We start from the raw sequence: 22,543 nt of genomic DNA on the forward strand, positions 1-22,543 counted from the left end.
TGCTGTGATGTCACTCAATACCACTGACATCACTAGGTGTAAACAACATCTCTCCTTTGCTGTGTATGTGACTATGGAGCTGTTTGGTGATGTCGTCTATTATGGCCTTCATAGAAGCAACAGGAGATTGTTGCATCCATCTAGAACCCTCAGAACTACAGTGCTATGATGTCACTCACTTCCACAGGCCTTGCAGAGTGTAAACAACAACAACCCAGCTTTGTCGTGTATGTAACCATAGGGATTGTGATGTCACCTAGAACCTTCACAGCAGCGACAGCTTTATGAGGAGCATCAGCACTGCTCTGCCTGAGCAGAACCATCACCGCCATAGGTTGTCAAATAACCCGGATTTAACCCACACAGGTAAGTCCAATGGGGTGCAGGCATGTCCTCTATGCTTACAGCTTCCCGTGGGTGTTGGTTTGATACCGTTTGGGGACAGCCAAGGAGGCATCTGCAGGCAACAAAGGTAGGTGTGTGCTTGTGTGTGTGTTTCCTATGCAGATCCTAAGCCCAGTGTCACATGCAAGTAGGAGGAGTAAGAAGGGTTCCTGGCAAATCCGGGTTATGGATTGCATTTAAAAAGGCCCCGTGGGAGTGCAATGGGCCCCTGTCTTGCTGCTTAGCAATAATGGTATGGGTTTAGGTTCTGCTGTGTGTACTGGTGGTTGACTGCCCCCCAGCCCAGAGTGTGCATGGAAAATTGTCTGGCAGCCTCCCTGACAGCAAGCAGTGATAGTGCCCATGAAGGGGACCTTGTTGGGCCCGCCCCTTTCACGGTTATCGCTTCTCGGCCTTTTGGCTAAGATCAAGTGTAGTATCTGTTCTTATCAGTTTAATATCTGATACGTCCCCTATCTGGGGACCATATATTAAATGGATTTTTGAGAACGGGGGCCGATTTCGAAGCTTGCTTCCGTCGCCCTATGCATTGACCCGATATGGCAGTATCTTCGGGTACAGTGCACCACCCCCTTACAGGGTTAAAAAGAAAGATTCCTACTTTCATTGCTACCTGCTTGCTGGCTAGCCAGCTAGCCAGCCCTGTGGGCCTTGCTGCTGCTGCTGCTGCTGCTGCAGCCAAAAAACAAAAGGTGGTGCTGCTGCTGCTTCTGCTGCTTCTGCTTGTGTCTGGCCGCTGTTGGAGCGTCCAGGCACAGGACTTCTGCTGCTGCTGACTAAATGGCCTCCTTAATTGGATCATTTGAGTAGCCAGCACACCTGTGCAGGTAGGGCATGACATGATAGGCAGCTGCCTTGATAGCGGGTGGGTGCTGAATGTTCCTAATTGACAAAATAAGATTAATGCTTATGAAGAAATATAAAATCTCATCCCTTCCCCAATATCGCGCCACACCCCTACCCCTTAATTCCCTGGTTGAACTTGATGGACATATGTCTTTTTTCGACCGTACTAACTATGTAACTATGTAACATAACATGGGGGGGTCTCCTGGCTGTTCACACAGGTGTGTCATTGCTGTACATTGACCATGCATTGCTTCTGTGGTATTGCAAAGGCAAAGACAAATGCTTCCAGCCATCCATTGCACTAATGGATTGGTCATCAGCTGGCTGTCTATGTCCCGCATCAATATAGACCAAAGTACAGAGGGTTAGGCTATGCTATAGTGCACCTACCTGATGCATCAGAAGGTGCGAGGCCCTTGCTAAATTCTGTGCACAGACTTTGAGATCTATGCTTTAGACTGTATCTAAACCTGCTCCAACATGGACTGACATTCTGGCCTACTTTCAGCCGATGCGACTTGTCTGTCGCTGAACAGTCGCTTTTTATGTATTCAGCACCTATGTATAATGTTGTAAAAATGCTCTAGAAGCTAAAGTCGCAGAAATGTCACACATATTTGGCCTGCAACTTTCTGTGCGACAAATTCAGACAGGAAAAATCAGTATAAATCCTTAGAAAATTATCCCCCAGTGTCTCCATCTGCTGGCGGTATTGAATAAGCATTGCTGCACTGATGGGGTATGCATTAGACGAAAAAAAAGAAGAAAAAGAAGAATAATACGCCCAGAAAAGAGGCGAAAAGGAGAAAAACGTAAAAAAACGTGAAAAAAAAGTAAGAGGAAGAGAAGGGAAAAAAAGGTGGAAATGGGTTTAAAAGTGATTTCGGCGGAGAAATATATATATATATATATATATATATATATATATATATATATATATATACGCGCACACACACACATATATATAAACGTATTCTCCGTTGAGATATTGCAGCCGCTGCTGTGTCCAGGCCCAGGAGCCTTAGCACTGTGCTGTGATGTCACTCAATACCACTGACATCACTAGGTGTAAACAACATCTCTCCTTTGCTGTGTATGTGACTATGGAGCTGTTTGGTGATGTCGTCTATTATGGCCTTCATAGAAGCAACAGGAGATTGTTGCATCCATCTAGAACCCTCAGAACTACAGTGCTATGATGTCACTCACTTCCACAGGCCTTGCAGAGTGTAAACAACAACAACCCAGCTTTGTCGTGTATGTAACCATAGGGATTGTGATGTCACCTAGAACCTTCACAGCAGCGACAGCTTTATGAGGAGCATCAGCACTGCTCTGCCTGAGCAGAACCATCACCGCCATAGGTTGTCAAATAACCCGGATTTAACCCACACAGGTAAGTCCAATGGGGTGCAGGCATGTCCTCTATGCTTACAGCTTCCCGTGGGTGTTGGTTTGATACCGTTTGGGGACAGCCAAGGAGGCATCTGCAGGCAACAAAGGTAGGTGTGTGCTTGTGTGTGTGTTTCCTATGCAGATCCTAAGCCCAGTGTCACATGCAAGTAGGAGGAGTAAGAAGGGTTCCTGGCAAATCCGGGTTATGGATTGCATTTAAAAAGGCCCCGTGGGAGTGCAATGGGCCCCTGTCTTGCTGCTTAGCAATAATGGTATGGGTTTAGGTTCTGCTGTGTGTACTGGTGGTTGACTGCCCCCCAGCCCAGAGTGTGCATGGAAAATTGTCTGGCAGCCTCCCTGACAGCAAGCAGTGATAGTGCCCATGAAGGGGACCTTGTTGGGCCCGCCCCTTTCACGGTTATCGCTTCTCGGCCTTTTGGCTAAGATCAAGTGTAGTATCTGTTCTTATCAGTTTAATATCTGATACGTCCCCTATCTGGGGACCATATATTAAATGGATTTTTGAGAACGGGGGCCGATTTCGAAGCTTGCTTCCGTCGCCCTATGCATTGACCCGATATGGCAGTATCTTCGGGTACAGTGCACCACCCCCTTACAGGGTTAAAAAGAAAGATTCCTACTTTCATTGCTACCTGCTTGCTGGCTAGCCAGCTAGCCAGCCCTGTGGGCCTTGCTGCTGCTGCTGCTGCTGCTGCAGCCAAAAAACAAAAGGTGGTGCTGCTGCTGCTTCTGCTTGTGTCTGGCCGCTGTTGGAGCGTCCAGGCACAGGACTTCTGCTGCTGCTGACTAAATGGCCTCCTTAATTGGATCATTTGAGTAGCCAGCACACCTGTGCAGGTAGGGCATGACATGATAGGCAGCTGCCTTGATAGCGGGTGGGTGCTGAATGTTCCTAATTGACAAAATAAGATTAATGCTTATGAAGAAATATAAAATCTCATCCCTTCCCCAATATCGCGCCACACCCCTACCCCTTAATTCCCTGGTTGAACTTGATGGACATATGTCTTTTTTCGACCGTACTAACTATGTAACTATGTAACATAACATGGGGGGGTCTCCTGGCTGTTCACACAGGTGTGTCATTGCTGTACATTGACCATGCATTGCTTCTGTGGTATTGCAAAGGCAAAGACAAATGCTTCCAGCCATCCATTGCACTAATGGATTGGTCATCAGCTGGCTGTCTATGTCCCGCATCAATATAGACCAAAGTACAGAGGGTTAGGCTATGCTATAGTGCACCTACCTGATGCATCAGAAGGTGCGAGGCCCTTGCTAAATTCTGTGCACAGACTTTGAGATCTATGCTTTAGACTGTATCTAAACCTGCTCCAACATGGACTGACATTCTGGCCTACTTTCAGCCGATGCGACTTGTCTGTCGCTGAACAGTCGCTTTTTATGTATTCAGCACCTATGTATAATGTTGTAAAAATGCTCTAGAAGCTAAAGTCGCAGAAATGTCACACATATTTGGCCTGCAACTTTCTGTGCGACAAATTCAGACAGGAAAAATCAGTATAAATCCTTAGAAAATTATCCCCCAGTGTCTCCATCTGCTGGCGGTATTGAATAAGCATTGCTGCACTGATGGGGTATGCATTAGACGAAAAAAAAGAAGAAAAAGAAGAATAATACGCCCAGAAAAGAGGCGAAAAGGAGAAAAACGTAAAAAAACGTGAAAAAAAAGTAAGAGGAAGAGAAGGGAAAAAAAGGTGGAAATGGGTTTAAAAGTGATTTCGGCGGAGAAATATATATATATATATATATATATATATATATATATATATATATATACGCGCACACACACACATATATATAAACGTATTCTCCGTTGAGATATTGCAGCCGCTGCTGTGTCCAGGCCCAGGAGCCTTAGCACTGTGCTGTGATGTCACTCAATACCACTGACATCACTAGGTGTAAACAACATCTCTCCTTTGCTGTGTATGTGACTATGGAGCTGTTTGGTGATGTCGTCTATTATGGCCTTCATAGAAGCAACAGGAGATTGTTGCATCCATCTAGAACCCTCAGAACTACAGTGCTATGATGTCACTCACTTCCACAGGCCTTGCAGAGTGTAAACAACAACAACCCAGCTTTGTCGTGTATGTAACCATAGGGATTGTGATGTCACCTAGAACCTTCACAGCAGCGACAGCTTTATGAGGAGCATCAGCACTGCTCTGCCTGAGCAGAACCATCACCGCCATAGGTTGTCAAATAACCCGGATTTAACCCACACAGGTAAGTCCAATGGGGTGCAGGCATGTCCTCTATGCTTACAGCTTCCCGTGGGTGTTGGTTTGATACCGTTTGGGGACAGCCAAGGAGGCATCTGCAGGCAACAAAGGTAGGTGTGTGCTTGTGTGTGTGTTTCCTATGCAGATCCTAAGCCCAGTGTCACATGCAAGTAGGAGGAGTAAGAAGGGTTCCTGGCAAATCCGGGTTATGGATTGCATTTAAAAAGGCCCCGTGGGAGTGCAATGGGCCCCTGTCTTGCTGCTTAGCAATAATGGTATGGGTTTAGGTTCTGCTGTGTGTACTGGTGGTTGACTGCCCCCCAGCCCAGAGTGTGCATGGAAAATTGTCTGGCAGCCTCCCTGACAGCAAGCAGTGATAGTGCCCATGAAGGGGACCTTGTTGGGCCCGCCCCTTTCACGGTTATCGCTTCTCGGCCTTTTGGCTAAGATCAAGTGTAGTATCTGTTCTTATCAGTTTAATATCTGATACGTCCCCTATCTGGGGACCATATATTAAATGGATTTTTGAGAACGGGGGCCGATTTCGAAGCTTGCTTCCGTCGCCCTATGCATTGACCCGATATGGCAGTATCTTCGGGTACAGTGCACCACCCCCTTACAGGGTTAAAAAGAAAGATTCCTACTTTCATTGCTACCTGCTTGCTGGCTAGCCAGCTAGCCAGCCCTGTGGGCCTTGCTGCTGCTGCTGCTGCTGCTGCAGCCAAAAAACAAAAGGTGGTGCTGCTGCTGCTTCTGCTGCTTCTGCTTGTGTCTGGCCGCTGTTGGAGCGTCCAGGCACAGGACTTCTGCTGCTGCTGACTAAATGGCCTCCTTAATTGGATCATTTGAGTAGCCAGCACACCTGTGCAGGTAGGGCATGACATGATAGGCAGCTGCCTTGATAGCGGGTGGGTGCTGAATGTTCCTAATTGACAAAATAAGATTAATGCTTATGAAGAAATATAAAATCTCATCCCTTCCCCAATATCGCGCCACACCCCTACCCCTTAATTCCCTGGTTGAACTTGATGGACATATGTCTTTTTTCGACCGTACTAACTATGTAACTATGTAACATAACATGGGGGGGTCTCCTGGCTGTTCACACAGGTGTGTCATTGCTGTACATTGACCATGCATTGCTTCTGTGGTATTGCAAAGGCAAAGACAAATGCTTCCAGCCATCCATTGCACTAATGGATTGGTCATCAGCTGGCTGTCTATGTCCCGCATCAATATAGACCAAAGTACAGAGGGTTAGGCTATGCTATAGTGCACCTACCTGATGCATCAGAAGGTGCGAGGCCCTTGCTAAATTCTGTGCACAGACTTTGAGATCTATGCTTTAGACTGTATCTAAACCTGCTCCAACATGGACTGACATTCTGGCCTACTTTCAGCCGATGCGACTTGTCTGTCGCTGAACAGTCGCTTTTTATGTATTCAGCACCTATGTATAATGTTGTAAAAATGCTCTAGAAGCTAAAGTCGCAGAAATGTCACACATATTTGGCCTGCAACTTTCTGTGCGACAAATTCAGACAGGAAAAATCAGTATAAATCCTTAGAAAATTATCCCCCAGTGTCTCCATCTGCTGGCGGTATTGAATAAGCATTGCTGCACTGATGGGGTATGCATTAGACGAAAAAAAAGAAGAAAAAGAAGAATAATACGCCCAGAAAAGAGGCGAAAAGGAGAAAAACGTAAAAAAACGTGAAAAAAAAGTAAGAGGAAGAGAAGGGAAAAAAAGGTGGAAATGGGTTTAAAAGTGATTTCGGCGGAGAAATATATATATATATATATATATATATATATATATATATACGCGCACACACACACATATATATAAACGTATTCTCCGTTGAGATATTGCAGCCGCTGCTGTGTCCAGGCCCAGGAGCCTTAGCACTGTGCTGTGATGTCACTCAATACCACTGACATCACTAGGTGTAAACAACATCTCTCCTTTGCTGTGTATGTGACTATGGAGCTGTTTGGTGATGTCGTCTATTATGGCCTTCATAGAAGCAACAGGAGATTGTTGCATCCATCTAGAACCCTCAGAACTACAGTGCTATGATGTCACTCACTTCCACAGGCCTTGCAGAGTGTAAACAACAACAACCCAGCTTTGTCGTGTATGTAACCATAGGGATTGTGATGTCACCTAGAACCTTCACAGCAGCGACAGCTTTATGAGGAGCATCAGCACTGCTCTGCCTGAGCAGAACCATCACCGCCATAGGTTGTCAAATAACCCGGATTTAACCCACACAGGTAAGTCCAATGGGGTGCAGGCATGTCCTCTATGCTTACAGCTTCCCGTGGGTGTTGGTTTGATACCGTTTGGGGACAGCCAAGGAGGCATCTGCAGGCAACAAAGGTAGGTGTGTGCTTGTGTGTGTGTTTCCTATGCAGATCCTAAGCCCAGTGTCACATGCAAGTAGGAGGAGTAAGAAGGGTTCCTGGCAAATCCGGGTTATGGATTGCATTTAAAAAGGCCCCGTGGGAGTGCAATGGGCCCCTGTCTTGCTGCTTAGCAATAATGGTATGGGTTTAGGTTCTGCTGTGTGTACTGGTGGTTGACTGCCCCCCAGCCCAGAGTGTGCATGGAAAATTGTCTGGCAGCCTCCCTGACAGCAAGCAGTGATAGTGCCCATGAAGGGGACCTTGTTGGGCCCGCCCCTTTCACGGTTATCGCTTCTCGGCCTTTTGGCTAAGATCAAGTGTAGTATCTGCATTTGGTCTGGTCGGAAGGTGTCTGTGGTACCCCGCTTCTCGGCCTTGGGGGATTGTCTCTCCTTACGGAGGGACTTCACCCCCTTGCTGCTATTGGGGAGCGGGCTTAGTCCACGGACAACGGGTTGCGATCCCCCTGTCTCTGGGACCTTGTGTCTCAGAAGGCATTTTCGGTACGTTGAGCGTTACCTGTAGCTTCGGAAGCACCTAGGGTACCCCCGACCTCTGCCTTGGGTAAGGGTTCCGCTTTTATAGCGGGATTCCGAGCCCCTGCTGCTATTGGGGAAGGGGCTTAGTCCCTGGGTGTGGAAGATGCCGTTCTCCTGGGCTTTCCCCTCTGGGGAAATGTCGATGCGAAATACCATCCGCATAGAGGTGTCGGAGAGCCATCGTCAGTTGAAGAACCTCCGCTTCATTGCGGAGGTGATTCTTCTTGACTACTTCCGCCTCAATAGGGAGGACATCCTGTGTCTAAATGACCAGGAAAGCCGTGGCCTGTATACCGTCACCTTCACGGCCACGGCGTGTTGCGATAACATCTATGCAACCTTGTCTGGTGCGGACCAGAGGGACGATCGACTCGACGGTCTTTCGTTCCAGTTCCTCTATGGTGAGGAACATATACCGTTGGTGGTGGCTATGCACAGCCCTCATGTGACCACGGAGGATATAGCCACTTTTCTTCGGCGATACTGCGAAGAGGTGCGATTCGCAAACAAAATCTTGAACTCCGTGCGGTTCTGGAACGGCAAGAGGAAGTTCTGGGTCAAGCTCCGTAAGGATCCCGGTGGTATTGGGGGTCTTTGCCATCCGCCCCCAAATTTTGCCATCGGGAGAGTTCGGGGCTTCCTGTTCTATCCTCAAATGCCTATGTATTGCCGAAATTGCTTGAGGTTTGGCCACACCCAGGAGACCTGCGGCGCGGAGCGTGTGATTCGCTGCAATAGGTGTGGCCAAGAAGGTCACATAGCCTCAAGATGTAGCCATACGATAAGGTGCAACCTCTGCGGAGAGGAAAAACACGATTTTAATTCCTGTCCCCATAAAGCAAAAACTACGATGGGTGGGTCAAGGCTGGGCCCACCCAAAGAGGGGACAGGACAAAAGACGTCCTTTTTTAAGATGCCCAAACCCCAGATGGCAGGTACTGATGGGTCCAGGCCCAAGACCTCTGGTGCTCCATCGGGGGGCCCACCGGTGGTAGTGCTAGGGGGAGGCCATGGGGATTCCACGAAGCCCGGGCGGGTGATCGAGTTTACTGCCCGGGAAATTGAAAGACGTCGATCGACTTCCTACCTGGCTCAAGAGCCCGCCGAAACTTCTGAAGGGGGCTCACCTGTGGCGGGTGGCAGCCGACGGGCCTCGGTGGGGGCAAAAGTGGACCCAAAATTGCAGCATAAGCCAGGTACTGGCTTGGCCCAGGGTCGCCCTGCTCCGGACGAAGAGGCCCCGGTGAAAGCCCGCCGGAAGGGGAGCCAGGTGGCCAGGTCTGAGCCCGGTCCTGTTACTCCGCCTATACAGGACAGGGCCAAGAAGACAAGTGGCGCCAAACCAGGGTTTGCTGCCCCGCCAGCAGTGGACCCGGTGGGTAAAACTGGCCATCGTCGATCGATGGGGAAGTTGGAGCAACAGTCCTCAGCAACGCTTGCTGGGGAACAAGCGATGAAAACTTCCCAAGGTAGCGGCAAAGGTTCCGGAAAAGAGGCCTCACAGGCCCCTGTGCAGCAGTTCCAGTCGTCAAATGATGAAAGAAGACGCAGATCCATCAGCCGGGGGCCAGAGATTACATCGAGTGAGAGCAACACAGAGGATATGGACAGCAGTGTGACATTTAAAAGACAAAGAGAAGAAGAAGAGGAAGACATTCAAAGGAAAGCGGCGTGCCGTAGTTCGGACGAGAGCGAGCTCAGGGTCGGGGCATCATCGATCTCAAGCTCCGACCCTCAGAACATCAAGGAGCTGATGACCCCGCAGGCGGGGGATGACGGTACGCAGCTTATTATTGACTTTGATTCTCCAAGCACGGACTCTCCATAAACTATGCCTATCCCTGTAAAAATTGCCTCACTCAATGTGAGGTCCTTAAAGAGCCCTGATCGCAGGGCTGCTTTATTTTCTTATCTAGAGACATGTGACTTTGACCTTTGCCTGCTACAAGAATGTGGAATCCCTAGTAAAATGGACTATAAAGACTTAAAAGAAGACTGGAAGCTGGGCCCATCCATATGGTCCGGTGCAAATGACTGTCGTTCTGTGGGTGTTGGGCTGCTCTGCCGAGGCCAGTCCTTTTCTATTCATACAGTAACTGAGATTGTGCCTGGCAGAGCTCTTTTAATTCATCTATATTTTAATGGACTTTTAATTCGTGTTTTAAATGTGTATGCCCCTCCTGATAAACAGGAGCGGGCAGAACTATTTGAAATTTTACCACTGTTTTGTGTTGGGTCTTCCCCCCTGCTGGTGGGAGGTGATTTTAACTGCATACGTGATGGGGAACACCGGCAGGGTGGGGATATTAATCGTAAAGACCGCACTTCTTACCTGCTTAAAAATTTTATTGATGATTTTAATTTGAAAGATTGCTGGAAGGATCTCTTGCCGGAGGACCCGGGCGCCACATGGTCCAATGGAAGAGTGAGCTCCAGAATCGATTTTATTTTTTCCTCTAGAGCTTTTAAACCCCTGAAATGCACGCTCGAGCAGAATATCTTCTCTGATCATAAGCTCCTCTTGGTGGGCCTGGAGCTAGAGGGGGAGCAAAAAGCAAAAAGGGGCCTCTGGAGATTAAACACCACACTCCTAGAGGACCCTGAGATAAAAGAGGAGTTTGTGCGGACCTACCAATGCTGGCAATCACAAAGAAAACCCCACGAGCCTATGCTGCACTGGTGGGAGGGCACCAAATCTAAAATCAGATTTTTTTTTATCAAAGCAGGTAAGAAGAAGGCAAAAATGGAAAAACAGTGGTTTTATGTTCTTAACATGCGTTTAAATGTACTTTTTAAATTGAAAGAAGCTGGTATGGATGTAGAAAATGATATTTTAAACCTTAAAACTGAAATAAAACATGCCATAGAAAAGAAAGGGAAACAAATCATTTTTAACTCACATGTGCAGCACCTGGAGGAGGGCGAGAAATGTTCCCGTTTCTTTTTTAAAAAAGTGATGAATAGGAGGGATATCATCCAAAACCTTGAGGGTGAATCCACTCCAAAAGGCATGTTAGATGCAGTTTTTAACTTCTACCAGCTTCTTTTTAATAAGAAAGATCTTAATCCATCCTTTTTAGAACATGTTCTTAATTCCCTTGATTTTAAGCTAGATGTTTTAGACCAGGAGGTTTTATCCCGTGATCTTAACTTAGATGAACTTTTATTTGTTTTTAAAAGTTTTTCTAGTGGGAAGGCCCCTGGGGAAGATGGTTTACCCATCGAATTTTATTTAGCTTTTTGGGATATTTTAAAGGATGATATGGTTTTATTGTATAAAGAAACTTTTATTGTTAATGAACTTCCCCCTTCCTGGAGGAGGGGGATTGTATCATTACTTTTTAAAAAGGGTGAAAAGGATATGCTAAAAAATTGGCGCCCCATCACACTTTTAAATGTCGATTATAAAGTTTTAGCCAAGTTATTAGCTGTCCGTTTTAAACCTTTTATTCATAAATTAATTCACCCAAATCAGGTTTGTGGGGTACCTGGAAGGTCTATAGCTGAATCCCTAAATATTTTAAGAGATGTTTTATGGTATTTTAAGGATAGAAATCAAACTGTAGCAATTTTATCCTTAGACTTTGAAAAAGCCTTTGATAGGGTCTCCCATGAATACCTGTTTTTAGTTCTTAAAAAGATGGCAGTGCCTGAAACGATTTTAAGCCGAATCATGCTTTTATACCGATCCTGTTTTAGTCAAGTCTCTGTTAATGGCTTTTTAACCAGCGGTGTTCCTCTTTTATCAGGTGTCAAACAGGGCTGCCCCCTGTCCCCACTCCTTTTTATTTGCGCAATCGAACCACTGATGGCCCTCCTCAGAAAAGACCGGGTAGTAAGAGGCGTACCGATACCTGGTGGAGGAGGGACCCATCTAAAGGTGTTGGGGTACATGGATGATGTCACCATACTGTGCCCGGACTCTCCATCCATGAGGGGGGCATTGAGGAACACCAGCTATTTCTGCGAGGTCTCTGGTTTTAAGCTAAACACAGATAAATGTGACTGTTTTTATATTGGCTCCTGGGATTCATCCATCACCCCAGGAGTCACAATGCAACAGGATCAAATTAAAGTTTTAGGTATTGTTTTTAACCAGGTCAATGATGGGAGCCCTAACTGGGATTCAGCTATAGCTAAGATGGAGAAGAAGATTTTAATGTGGAATCTTAGAAACCTTACCATGGAGGGGAAGATTTTAATAATAAAGATGGTTTTACTCCCTATTATGCTATACATTGCCATGGTATTTCCTCCATCTATTTTATACATTAAAAAAGTAACTAGAATTGTTTTTACTTTTTTATGGGGTTCAAAAATGGAGAAATTAAAGCGTGATTTTATGTACAAAAGTAAAGATAATGGCGGGAAAGATGTTCCTAACCTTTTTACTTTCTTTTACATAAAGTATTTCTGTTTCTGTTTTAAAATTATTAAATCCGATGGCATTTTTAGCTGCTTTTTAAGGTACGCTGCGGGCATGGTTTTTAAAAGATGGTTGCGCATCCCTCTGAACGCTCCGGTGCTTCTGTGTCCCCCAAAACATTATGTGGTGTTGGAAAAGACAGTCAGGCTCCTAGGTCTCCAAGATTTGGAGCCTGACATACTGGGGGACCAGAGAAAGGTATCAAAGGTCCTCAGGCGGAGTGAGGTTACCCTGGCAGTGTCCAATTTCACACAGGCAAGATCCAAAAAGGTATGGCGGAACGTGTACGGGAAGTTTCTGGCGAATGTACACAGGGATCTTGCCTGGGCAATCGTCCACCAGTGCCTCCCTACTCGTGAGTTCCAGCACAGGCAAGGACTGGTGGCGAGAGCCAAGTGCCCGAGAGATGGCTGCGGAGTGGACGAAACGGTGCTGCACATATTTTGGAACTGCCCTTTTGCACGGGAGCTTTGGAGGAAGGTAGGCCCACTTTTGAAGTGGGCCTGCGGCCTAAAAGATTTTAATCACGAATGTGTCTTTTACGGTCTTTTTAACTGCCCCAATTTTAAACAGCAGATGATCTGCTGGATGATTATTAATTGTTTTAAAAATGCCATCTGGAAAGTTAGGAACATCTTACTTTTTAAACATGATTTTATTGATGTTAAAAACTGTATAAAGCTGGCCCTGAGTGAGATGTACATCTATTACCTAAGAGACAAGAAACAGTTGGGGGCCAGCGAGGCAGCATCCATGTGGTGTCTGCCTCTATGGAACGAAATAACAGTATAATCAGTTTTTATGACATTTGTATAATGTTTTATCCTGCCATTTTTATTTTTTCTCCTTTTATTACTGGTTTTATTATTTGTATTTTAAAACTTTTGTGAACCTTTTATTATTTTGCATTTTAAATTTTGTATGGTTTCTTATTTATTCAATAAAATTTTGTTGAAACCTTATCTGTTCTTATCAGTTTAATATCTGATACGTCCCCTATCTGGGGACCATATATTAAATGGATTTTTGAGAACGGGGGCCGATTTCGAAGCTTGCTTCCGTCGCCCTATGCATTGACCCGATATGGCAGTATCTTCGGGTACAGTGCACCACCCCCTTACAGGGTTAAAAAGAAAGATTCCTACTTTCATTGCTACCTGCTTGCTGGCTAGCCAGCTAGCCAGCCCTGTGGGCCTTGCTGCTGCTGCTGCTGCTGCTGCAGCCAAAAAACAAAAGGTGGTGCTGCTGCTGCTTCTGCTGCTTCTGCTTGTGTCTGGCCGCTGTTGGAGCGTCCAGGCACAGGACTTCTGCTGCTGCTGACTAAATGGCCTCCTTAATTGGATCATTTGAGTAGCCAGCACACCTGTGCAGGTAGGGCATGACATGATAGGCAGCTGCCTTGATAGCGGGTGGGTGCTGAATGTTCCTAATTGACAAAATAAGATTAATGCTTATGAAGAAATATAAAATCTCATCCCTTCCCCAATATCGCGCCACACCCCTACCCCTTAATTCCCTGGTTGAACTTGATGGACATATGTCTTTTTTCGACCGTACTAACTATGTAACTATGTAACATAACATGGGGGGGTCTCCTGGCTGTTCACACAGGTGTGTCATTGCTGTACATTGACCATGCATTGCTTCTGTGGTATTGCAAAGGCAAAGACAAATGCTTCCAGCCATCCATTGCACTAATGGATTGGTCATCAGCTGGCTGTCTATGTCCCGCATCAATATAGACCAAAGTACAGAGGGTTAGGCTATGCTATAGTGCAATAGTGCACCTACCTGATGCATCAGAAGGTGCGAGGCCCTTGCTAAATTCTGTGCACAGACTTTGAGATCTATGCTTTAGACTGTATCTAAACCTGCTCCAACATGGACTGACATTCTGGCCTACTTTCAGCCGATGCGACTTGTCTGTCGCTGAACAGTCGCTTTTTATGTATTCAGCACCTATGTATAATGTTGTAAAAATGCTCTAGAAGCTAAAGTCGCAGAAATGTCACACATATTTGGCCTGCAACTTTCTGTGCGACAAATTCAGACAGGAAAAATCAGTATAAATCCTTAGAAAATTATCCCCCAGTGTCTCCATCTGCTGGCGGTATTGAATAAGCATTGCTGCACTGATGGGGTATGCATTAGACGAAAAAAAAGAAGAAAAAGAAGAATAATACGCCCAGAAAAGAGGCGAAAAGGAGAAAAACGTAAAAAAACGTGAAAAAAAAGTAAGAGGAAGAGAAGGGAAAAAAAGGTGGAAATGGGTTTAAAAGTGATTTCGGCGGAGAAATATATATATATATATATATATATATATATATATATATATATACGCGCACACACACACATATATATAAACGTATTCTCCGTTGAGATATTGCAGCCGCTGCTGTGTCCAGGCCCAGGAGCCTTAGCACTGTGCTGTGATGTCACTCAATACCACTGACATCACTAGGTGTAAACAACATCTCTCCTTTGCTGTGTATGTGACTATGGAGCTGTTTGGTGATGTCGTCTATTATGGCCTTCATAGAAGCAACAGGAGATTGTTGCATCCATCTAGAACCCTCAGAACTACAGTGCTATGATGTCACTCACTTCCACAGGCCTTGCAGAGTGTAAACAACAACAACCCAGCTTTGTCGTGTATGTAACCATAGGGATTGTGATGTCACCTAGAACCTTCACAGCAGCGACAGCTTTATGAGGAGCATCAGCACTGCTCTGCCTGAGCAGAACCATCACCGCCATAGGTTGTCAAATAACCCGGATTTAACCCACACAGGTAAGTCCAATGGGGTGCAGGCATGTCCTCTATGCTTACAGCTTCCCGTGGGTGTTGGTTTGATACCGTTTGGGGACAGCCAAGGAGGCATCTGCAGGCAACAAAGGTAGGTGTGTGCTTGTGTGTGTGTTTCCTATGCAGATCCTAAGCCCAGTGTCACATGCAAGTAGGAGGAGTAAGAAGGGTTCCTGGCAAATCCGGGTTATGGATTGCATTTAAAAAGGCCCCGTGGGAGTGCAATGGGCCCCTGTCTTGCTGCTTAGCAATAATGGTATGGGTTTAGGTTCTGCTGTGTGTACTGGTGGTTGACTGCCCCCCAGCCCAGAGTGTGCATGGAAAATTGTCTGGCAGCCTCCCTGACAGCAAGCAGTGATAGTGCCCATGAAGGGGACCTTGTTGGGCCCGCCCCTTTCACGGTTATCGCTTCTCGGCCTTTTGGCTAAGATCAAGTGTAGTATCTGTTCTTATCAGTTTAATATCTGATACGTCCCCTATCTGGGGACCATATATTAAATGGATTTTTGAGAACGGGGGCCGATTTCGAAGCTTGCTTCCGTCGCCCTATGCATTGACCCGATATGGCAGTATCTTCGGGTACAGTGCACCACCCCCTTACAGGGTTAAAAAGAAAGATTCCTACTTTCATTGCTACCTGCTTGCTGGCTAGCCAGCTAGCCAGCCCTGTGGGCCTTGCTGCTGCTGCTGCTGCTGCTGCAGCCAAAAAACAAAAGGTGGTGCTGCTGCTGCTTCTGCTGCTTCTGCTTGTGTCTGGCCGCTGTTGGAGCGTCCAGGCACAGGACTTCTGCTGCTGCTGACTAAATGGCCTCCTTAATTGGATCATTTGAGTAGCCAGCACACCTGTGCAGGTAGGGCATGACATGATAGGCAGCTGCCTTGATAGCGGGTGGGTGCTGAATGTTCCTAATTGACAAAATAAGATTAATGCTTATGAAGAAATATAAAATCTCATCCCTTCCCCAATATCGCGCCACACCCCTACCCCTTAATTCCCTGGTTGAACTTGATGGACATATGTCTTTTTTCGACCGTACTAACTATGTAACTATGTAACATAACATGGGGGGGTCTCCTGGCTGTTCACACAGGTGTGTCATTGCTGTACATTGACCATGCATTGCTTCTGTGGTATTGCAAAGGCAAAGACAAATGCTTCCAGCCATCCATTGCACTAATGGATTGGTCATCAGCTGGCTGTCTATGTCCCGCATCAATATAGACCAAAGTACAGAGGGTTAGGCTATGCTATAGTGCACCTACCTGATGCATCAGAAGGTGCGAGGCCCTTGCTAAATTCTGTGCACAGACTTTGAGATCTATGCTTTAGACTGTATCTAAACCTGCTCCAACATGGACTGACATTCTGGCCTACTTTCAGCCGATGCGACTTGTCTGTCGCTGAACAGTCGCTTTTTATGTATTCAGCACCTATGTATAATGTTGTAAAAATGCTCTAGAAGCTAAAGTCGCAGAAATGTCACACATATTTGGCCTGCAACTTTCTGTGCGACAAATTCAGACAGGAAAAATCAGTATAAATCCTTAGAAAATTATCCCCCAGTGTCTCCATCTGCTGGCGGTATTGAATAAGCATTGCTGCACTGATGGGGTATGCATTAGACGAAAAAAAAGAAGAAAAAGAAGAATAATACGCCCAGAAAAGAGGCGAAAAGGAGAAAAACGTAAAAAAACGTGAAAAAAAAGTAAGAGGAAGAGAAGGGAAAAAAAGGTGGAAATGGGTTTAAAAGTGATTTCGGCGGAGAATATATATATATATATATATATATATATATATATATACGCGCACACACACACATATATATAAACGTATTCTCCGTTGAGATATTGCAGCCGCTGCTGTGTCCAGGCCCAGGAGCCTTAGCACTGTGCTGTGATGTCACTCAATACCACTGACATCACTAGGTGTAAACAACATCTCTCCTTTGCTGTGTATGTGACTATGGAGCTGTTTGGTGATGTCGTCTATTATGGCCTTCATAGAAGCAACAGGAGATTGTTGCATCCATCTAGAACCCTCAGAACTACAGTGCTATGATGTCACTCACTTCCACAGGCCTTGCAGAGTGTAAACAACAACAACCCAGCTTTGTCGTGTATGTAACCATAGGGATTGTGATGTCACCTAGAACCTTCACAGCAGCGACAGCTTTATGAGGAGCATCAGCACTGCTCTGCCTGAGCAGAACCATCACCGCCATAGGTTGTCAAATAACCCGGATTTAACCCACACAGGTAAGTCCAATGGGGTGCAGGCATGTCCTCTATGCTTACAGCTTCCCGTGGGTGTTGGTTTGATACCGTTTGGGGACAGCCAAGGAGGCATCTGCAGGCAACAAAGGTAGGTGTGTGCTTGTGTGTGTGTTTCCTATGCAGATCCTAAGCCCAGTGTCACATGCAAGTAGGAGGAGTAAGAAGGGTTCCTGGCAAATCCGGGTTATGGATTGCATTTAAAAAGGCCCCGTGGGAGTGCAATGGGCCCCTGTCTTGCTGCTTAGCAATAATGGTATGGGTTTAGGTTCTGCTGTGTGTACTGGTGGTTGACTGCCCCCCAGCCCAGAGTGTGCATGGAAAATTGTCTGGCAGCCTCCCTGACAGCAAGCAGTGATAGTGCCCATGAAGGGGACCTTGTTGGGCCCGCCCCTTTCACGGTTATCGCTTCTCGGCCTTTTGGCTAAGATCAAGTGTAGTATCTGTTCTTATCAGTTTAATATCTGATACGTCCCCTATCTGGGGACCATATATTAAATGGATTTTTGAGAACGGGGGCCGATTTCGAAGCTTGCTTCCGTCGCCCTATGCATTGACCCGATATGGCAGTATCTTCGGGTACAGTGCACCACCCCCTTACAGGGTTAAAAAGAAAGATTCCTACTTTCATTGCTACCTGCTTGCTGGCTAGCCAGCTAGCCAGCCCTGTGGGCCTTGCTGCTGCTGCTGCTGCTGCTGCTGCAGCCAAAAAACAAAAGGTGGTGCTGCTGCTGCTTCTGCTGCTTCTGCTTGTGTCTGGCCGCTGTTGGAGCGTCCAGGCACAGGACTTCTGCTGCTGCTGACTAAATGGCCTCCTTAATTGGATCATTTGAGTAGCCAGCACACCTGTGCAGGTAGGGCATGACATGATAGGCAGCTGCCTTGATAGCGGGTGGGTGCTGAATGTTCCTAATTGACAAAATAAGATTAATGCTTATGAAGAAATATAAAATCTCATCCCTTCCCCAATATCGCGCCACACCCCTACCCCTTAATTCCCTGGTTGAACTTGATGGACATATGTCTTTTTTCGACCGTACTAACTATGTAACTATGTAACATAACATGGGGGGGTCTCCTGGCTGTTCACACAGGTGTGTCATTGCTGTACATTGACCATGCATTGCTTCTGTGGTATTGCAAAGGCAAAGACAAATGCTTCCAGCCATCCATTGCACTAATGGATTGGTCATCAGCTGGCTGTCTATGTCCCGCATCAATATAGACCAAAGTACAGAGGGTTAGGCTATGCTATAGTGCACCTACCTGATGCATCAGAAGGTGCGAGGCCCTTGCTAAATTCTGTGCACAGACTTTGAGATCTATGCTTTAGACTGTATCTAAACCTGCTCCAACATGGACTGACATTCTGGCCTACTTTCAGCCGATGCGACTTGTCTGTCGCTGAACAGTCGCTTTTTATGTATTCAGCACCTATGTATAATGTTGTAAAAATGCTCTAGAAGCTAAAGTCGCAGAAATGTCACACATATTTGGCCTGCAACTTTCTGTGCGACAAATTCAGACAGGAAAAATCAGTATAAATCCTTAGAAAATTATCCCCCAGTGTCTCCATCTGCTGGCGGTATTGAATAAGCATTGCTGCACTGATGGGGTATGCATTAGACGAAAAAAAAGAAGAAAAAGAAGAATAATACGCCCAGAAAAGAGGCGAAAAGGAGAAAAACGTAAAAAAACGTGAAAAAAAAGTAAGAGGAAGAGAAGGGAAAAAAAGGTGGAAATGGGTTTAAAAGTGATTTCGGCGGAGAAATATATATATATATATATATATATATATATATATATATATATATACGCGCACACACACACATATATATAAACGTATTCTCCGTTGAGATATTGCAGCCGCTGCTGTGTCCAGGCCCAGGAGCCTTAGCACTGTGCTGTGATGTCACTCAATACCACTGACATCACTAGGTGTAAACAACATCTCTCCTTTGCTGTGTATGTGACTATGGAGCTGTTTGGTGATGTCGTCTATTATGGCCTTCATAGAAGCAACAGGAGATTGTTGCATCCATCTAGAACCCTCAGAACTACAGTGCTATGATGTCACTCACTTCCACAGGCCTTGCAGAGTGTAAACAACAACAACCCAGCTTTGTCGTGTATGTAACCATAGGGATTGTGATGTCACCTAGAACCTTCACAGCAGCGACAGCTTTATGAGGAGCATCAGCACTGCTCTGCCTGAGCAGAACCATCACCGCCATAGGTTGTCAAATAACCCGGATTTAACCCACACAGGTAAGTCCAATGGGGTGCAGGCATGTCCTCTATGCTTACAGCTTCCCGTGGGTGTTGGTTTGATACCGTTTGGGGACAGCCAAGGAGGCATCTGCAGGCAACAAAGGTAGGTGTGTGCTTGTGTGTGTGTTTCCTATGCAGATCCTAAGCCCAGTGTCACATGCAAGTAGGAGGAGTAAGAAGGGTTCCTGGCAAATCCGGGTTATGGATTGCATTTAAAAAGGCCCCGTGGGAGTGCAATGGGCCCCTGTCTTGCTGCTTAGCAATAATGGTATGGGTTTAGGTTCTGCTGTGTGTACTGGTGGTTGACTGCCCCCCAGCCCAGAGTGTGCATGGAAAATTGTCTGGCAGCCTCCCTGACAGCAAGCAGTGATAGTGCCCATGAAGGGGACCTTGTTGGGCCCGCCCCTTTCACGGTTATCGCTTCTCGGCCTTTTGGCTAAGATCAAGTGTAGTATCTGTTCTTATCAGTTTAATATCTGATACGTCCCCTATCTGGGGACCATATATTAAATGGATTTTTGAGAACGGGGGCCGATTTCGAAGCTTGCTTCCGTCGCCCTATGCATTGACCCGATATGGCAGTATCTTCGGGTACAGTGCACCACCCCCTTACAGGGTTAAAAAGAAAGATTCCTACTTTCATTGCTACCTGCTTGCTGGCTAGCCAGCTAGCCAGCCCTGTGGGCCTTGCTGCTGCTGCTGCTGCTGCTGCAGCCAAAAAACAAAAGGTGGTGCTGCTGCTGCTTCTGCTGCTTCTGCTTGTGTCTGGCCGCTGTTGGAGCGTCCAGGCACAGGACTTCTGCTGCTGCTGACTAAATGGCCTCCTTAATTGGATCATTTGAGTAGCCAGCACACCTGTGCAGGTAGGGCATGACATGATAGGCAGCTGCCTTGATAGCGGGTGGGTGCTGAATGTTCCTAATTGACAAAATAAGATTAATGCTTATGAAGAAATATAAAATCTCATCCCTTCCCCAATATCGCGCCACACCCCTACCCCTTAATTCCCTGGTTGAACTTGATGGACATATGTCTTTTTTCGACCGTACTAACTATGTAACTATGTAACATAACATGGGGGGGTCTCCTGGCTGTTCACACAGGTGTGTCATTGCTGTACATTGACCATGCATTGCTTCTGTGGTATTGCAAAGGCAAAGACAAATGCTTCCAGCCATCCATTGCACTAATGGATTGGTCATCAGCTGGCTGTCTATGTCCCGCATCAATATAGACCAAAGTACAGAGGGTTAGGCTATGCTATAGTGCACCTACCTGATGCATCAGAAGGTGCGAGGCCCTTGCTAAATTCTGTGCACAGACTTTGAGATCTATGCTTTAGACTGTATCTAAACCTGCTCCAACATGGACTGACATTCTGGCCTACTTTCAGCCGATGCGACTTGTCTGTCGCTGAACAGTCGCTTTTTATGTATTCAGCACCTATGTATAATGTTGTAAAAATGCTCTAGAAGCTAAAGTCGCAGAAATGTCACACATATTTGGCCTGCAACTTTCTGTGCGACAAATTCAGACAGGAAAAATCAGTATAAATCCTTAGAAAATTATCCCCCAGTGTCTCCATCTGCTGGCGGTATTGAATAAGCATTGCTGCACTGATGGGGTATGCATTAGACGAAAAAAAAGAAGAAAAAGAAGAATAATACGCCCAGAAAAGAGGCGAAAAGGAGAAAAACGTAAAAAAACGTGAAAAAAAAGTAAGAGGAAGAGAAGGGAAAAAAAGGTGGAAATGGGTTTAAAAGTGATTTCGGCGGAGAAATATATATATATATATATATATATATATATATATATATATATACGCGCACACACACACATATATATAAACGTATTCTCCGTTGAGATATTGCAGCCGCTGCTGTGTCCAGGCCCAGGAGCCTTAGCACTGTGCTGTGATGTCACTCAATACCACTGACATCACTAGGTGTAAACAACATCTCTCCTTTGCTGTGTATGTGACTATGGAGCTGTTTGGTGATGTCGTCTATTATGGCCTTCATAGAAGCAACAGGAGATTGTTGCATCCATCTAGAACCCTCAGAACTACAGTGCTATGATGTCACTCACTTCCACAGGCCTTGCAGAGTGTAAACAACAACAACCCAGCTTTGTCGTGTATGTAACCATAGGGATTGTGATGTCACCTAGAACCTTCACAGCAGCGACAGCTTTATGAGGAGCATCAGCACTGCTCTGCCTGAGCAGAACCATCACCGCCATAGGTTGTCAAATAACCCGGATTTAACCCACACAGGTAAGTCCAATGGGGTGCAGGCATGTCCTCTATGCTTACAGCTTCCCGTGGGTGTTGGTTTGATACCGTTTGGGGACAGCCAAGGAGGCATCTGCAGGCAACAAAGGTAGGTGTGTGCTTGTGTGTGTGTTTCCTATGCAGATCCTAAGCCCAGTGTCACATGCAAGTAGGAGGAGTAAGAAGGGTTCCTGGCAAATCCGGGTTATGGATTGCATTTAAAAAGGCCCCGTGGGAGTGCAATGGGCCCCTGTCTTGCTGCTTAGCAATAATGGTATGGGTTTAGGTTCTGCTGTGTGTACTGGTGGTTGACTGCCCCCCAGCCCAGAGTGTGCATGGAAAATTGTCTGGCAGCCTCCCTGACAGCAAGCAGTGATAGTGCCCATGAAGGGGACCTTGTTGGGCCCGCCCCTTTCACGGTTATCGCTTCTCGGCCTTTTGGCTAAGATCAAGTGTAGTATCTGTTCTTATCAGTTTAATATCTGATACGTCCCCTATCTGGGGACCATATATTAAATGGATTTTTGAGAACGGGGGCCGATTTCGAAGCTTGCTTCCGTCGCCCTATGCATTGACCCGATATGGCAGTATCTTCGGGTACAGTGCACCACCCCCTTACAGGGTTAAAA

The 22,543-nt window shown here is 46.2% G+C and overlaps 8 non-coding genes and 1 pseudogene across 8 annotated transcripts; all 9 read left to right on the forward strand.

Annotated features, from left to right (window-relative positions):
• Nucleotides 1-785: 785 nt before the first annotated feature.
• Nucleotides 786-976, forward strand: LOC130336521 (U2 spliceosomal RNA). The gene has a single exon (XR_008877943.1). It is a non-coding gene; the product is annotated as a U2 spliceosomal RNA (small nuclear RNA).
• Nucleotides 977-3,069: 2,093 nt separating this feature from the next.
• Nucleotides 3,070-3,260, forward strand: LOC130336522 (U2 spliceosomal RNA). The gene has a single exon (XR_008877944.1). It is a non-coding gene; the product is annotated as a U2 spliceosomal RNA (small nuclear RNA).
• Nucleotides 3,261-5,342: 2,082 nt separating this feature from the next.
• Nucleotides 5,343-5,533, forward strand: LOC130336523 (U2 spliceosomal RNA). Its single transcript, XR_008877945.1, has one exon. It is a non-coding gene; the product is annotated as a U2 spliceosomal RNA (small nuclear RNA).
• A 2,083-nt stretch (nucleotides 5,534-7,616) lies between these two features.
• On the forward strand, nucleotides 7,617-7,834 carry LOC130336564 (U2 spliceosomal RNA; annotated as a pseudogene).
• A 5,389-nt stretch (nucleotides 7,835-13,223) lies between these two features.
• On the forward strand, nucleotides 13,224-13,409 carry LOC130336555 (U2 spliceosomal RNA). The gene has a single exon (XR_008877977.1). It is a non-coding gene; the product is annotated as a U2 spliceosomal RNA (small nuclear RNA).
• A 2,095-nt stretch (nucleotides 13,410-15,504) lies between these two features.
• LOC130336524 (U2 spliceosomal RNA) lies at nucleotides 15,505-15,695 on the forward strand. Its single transcript, XR_008877946.1, has one exon. It is a non-coding gene; the product is annotated as a U2 spliceosomal RNA (small nuclear RNA).
• Nucleotides 15,696-17,775: 2,080 nt separating this feature from the next.
• On the forward strand, nucleotides 17,776-17,966 carry LOC130336525 (U2 spliceosomal RNA). The gene has a single exon (XR_008877947.1). It is a non-coding gene; the product is annotated as a U2 spliceosomal RNA (small nuclear RNA).
• A 2,092-nt stretch (nucleotides 17,967-20,058) lies between these two features.
• On the forward strand, nucleotides 20,059-20,249 carry LOC130336526 (U2 spliceosomal RNA). The gene has a single exon (XR_008877948.1). It is a non-coding gene; the product is annotated as a U2 spliceosomal RNA (small nuclear RNA).
• A 2,087-nt stretch (nucleotides 20,250-22,336) lies between these two features.
• On the forward strand, nucleotides 22,337-22,527 carry LOC130336527 (U2 spliceosomal RNA). The gene has a single exon (XR_008877949.1). It is a non-coding gene; the product is annotated as a U2 spliceosomal RNA (small nuclear RNA).
• The last annotated feature ends 16 nt before the right edge of the window (nucleotides 22,528-22,543 follow it).

Source organism: Hyla sarda, unplaced genomic scaffold (assembly GCF_029499605.1).
Source record: "Hyla sarda isolate aHylSar1 unplaced genomic scaffold, aHylSar1.hap1 scaffold_480, whole genome shotgun sequence".
NCBI classification, from domain to species: domain Eukaryota; kingdom Metazoa; phylum Chordata; class Amphibia; order Anura; family Hylidae; genus Hyla; species Hyla sarda.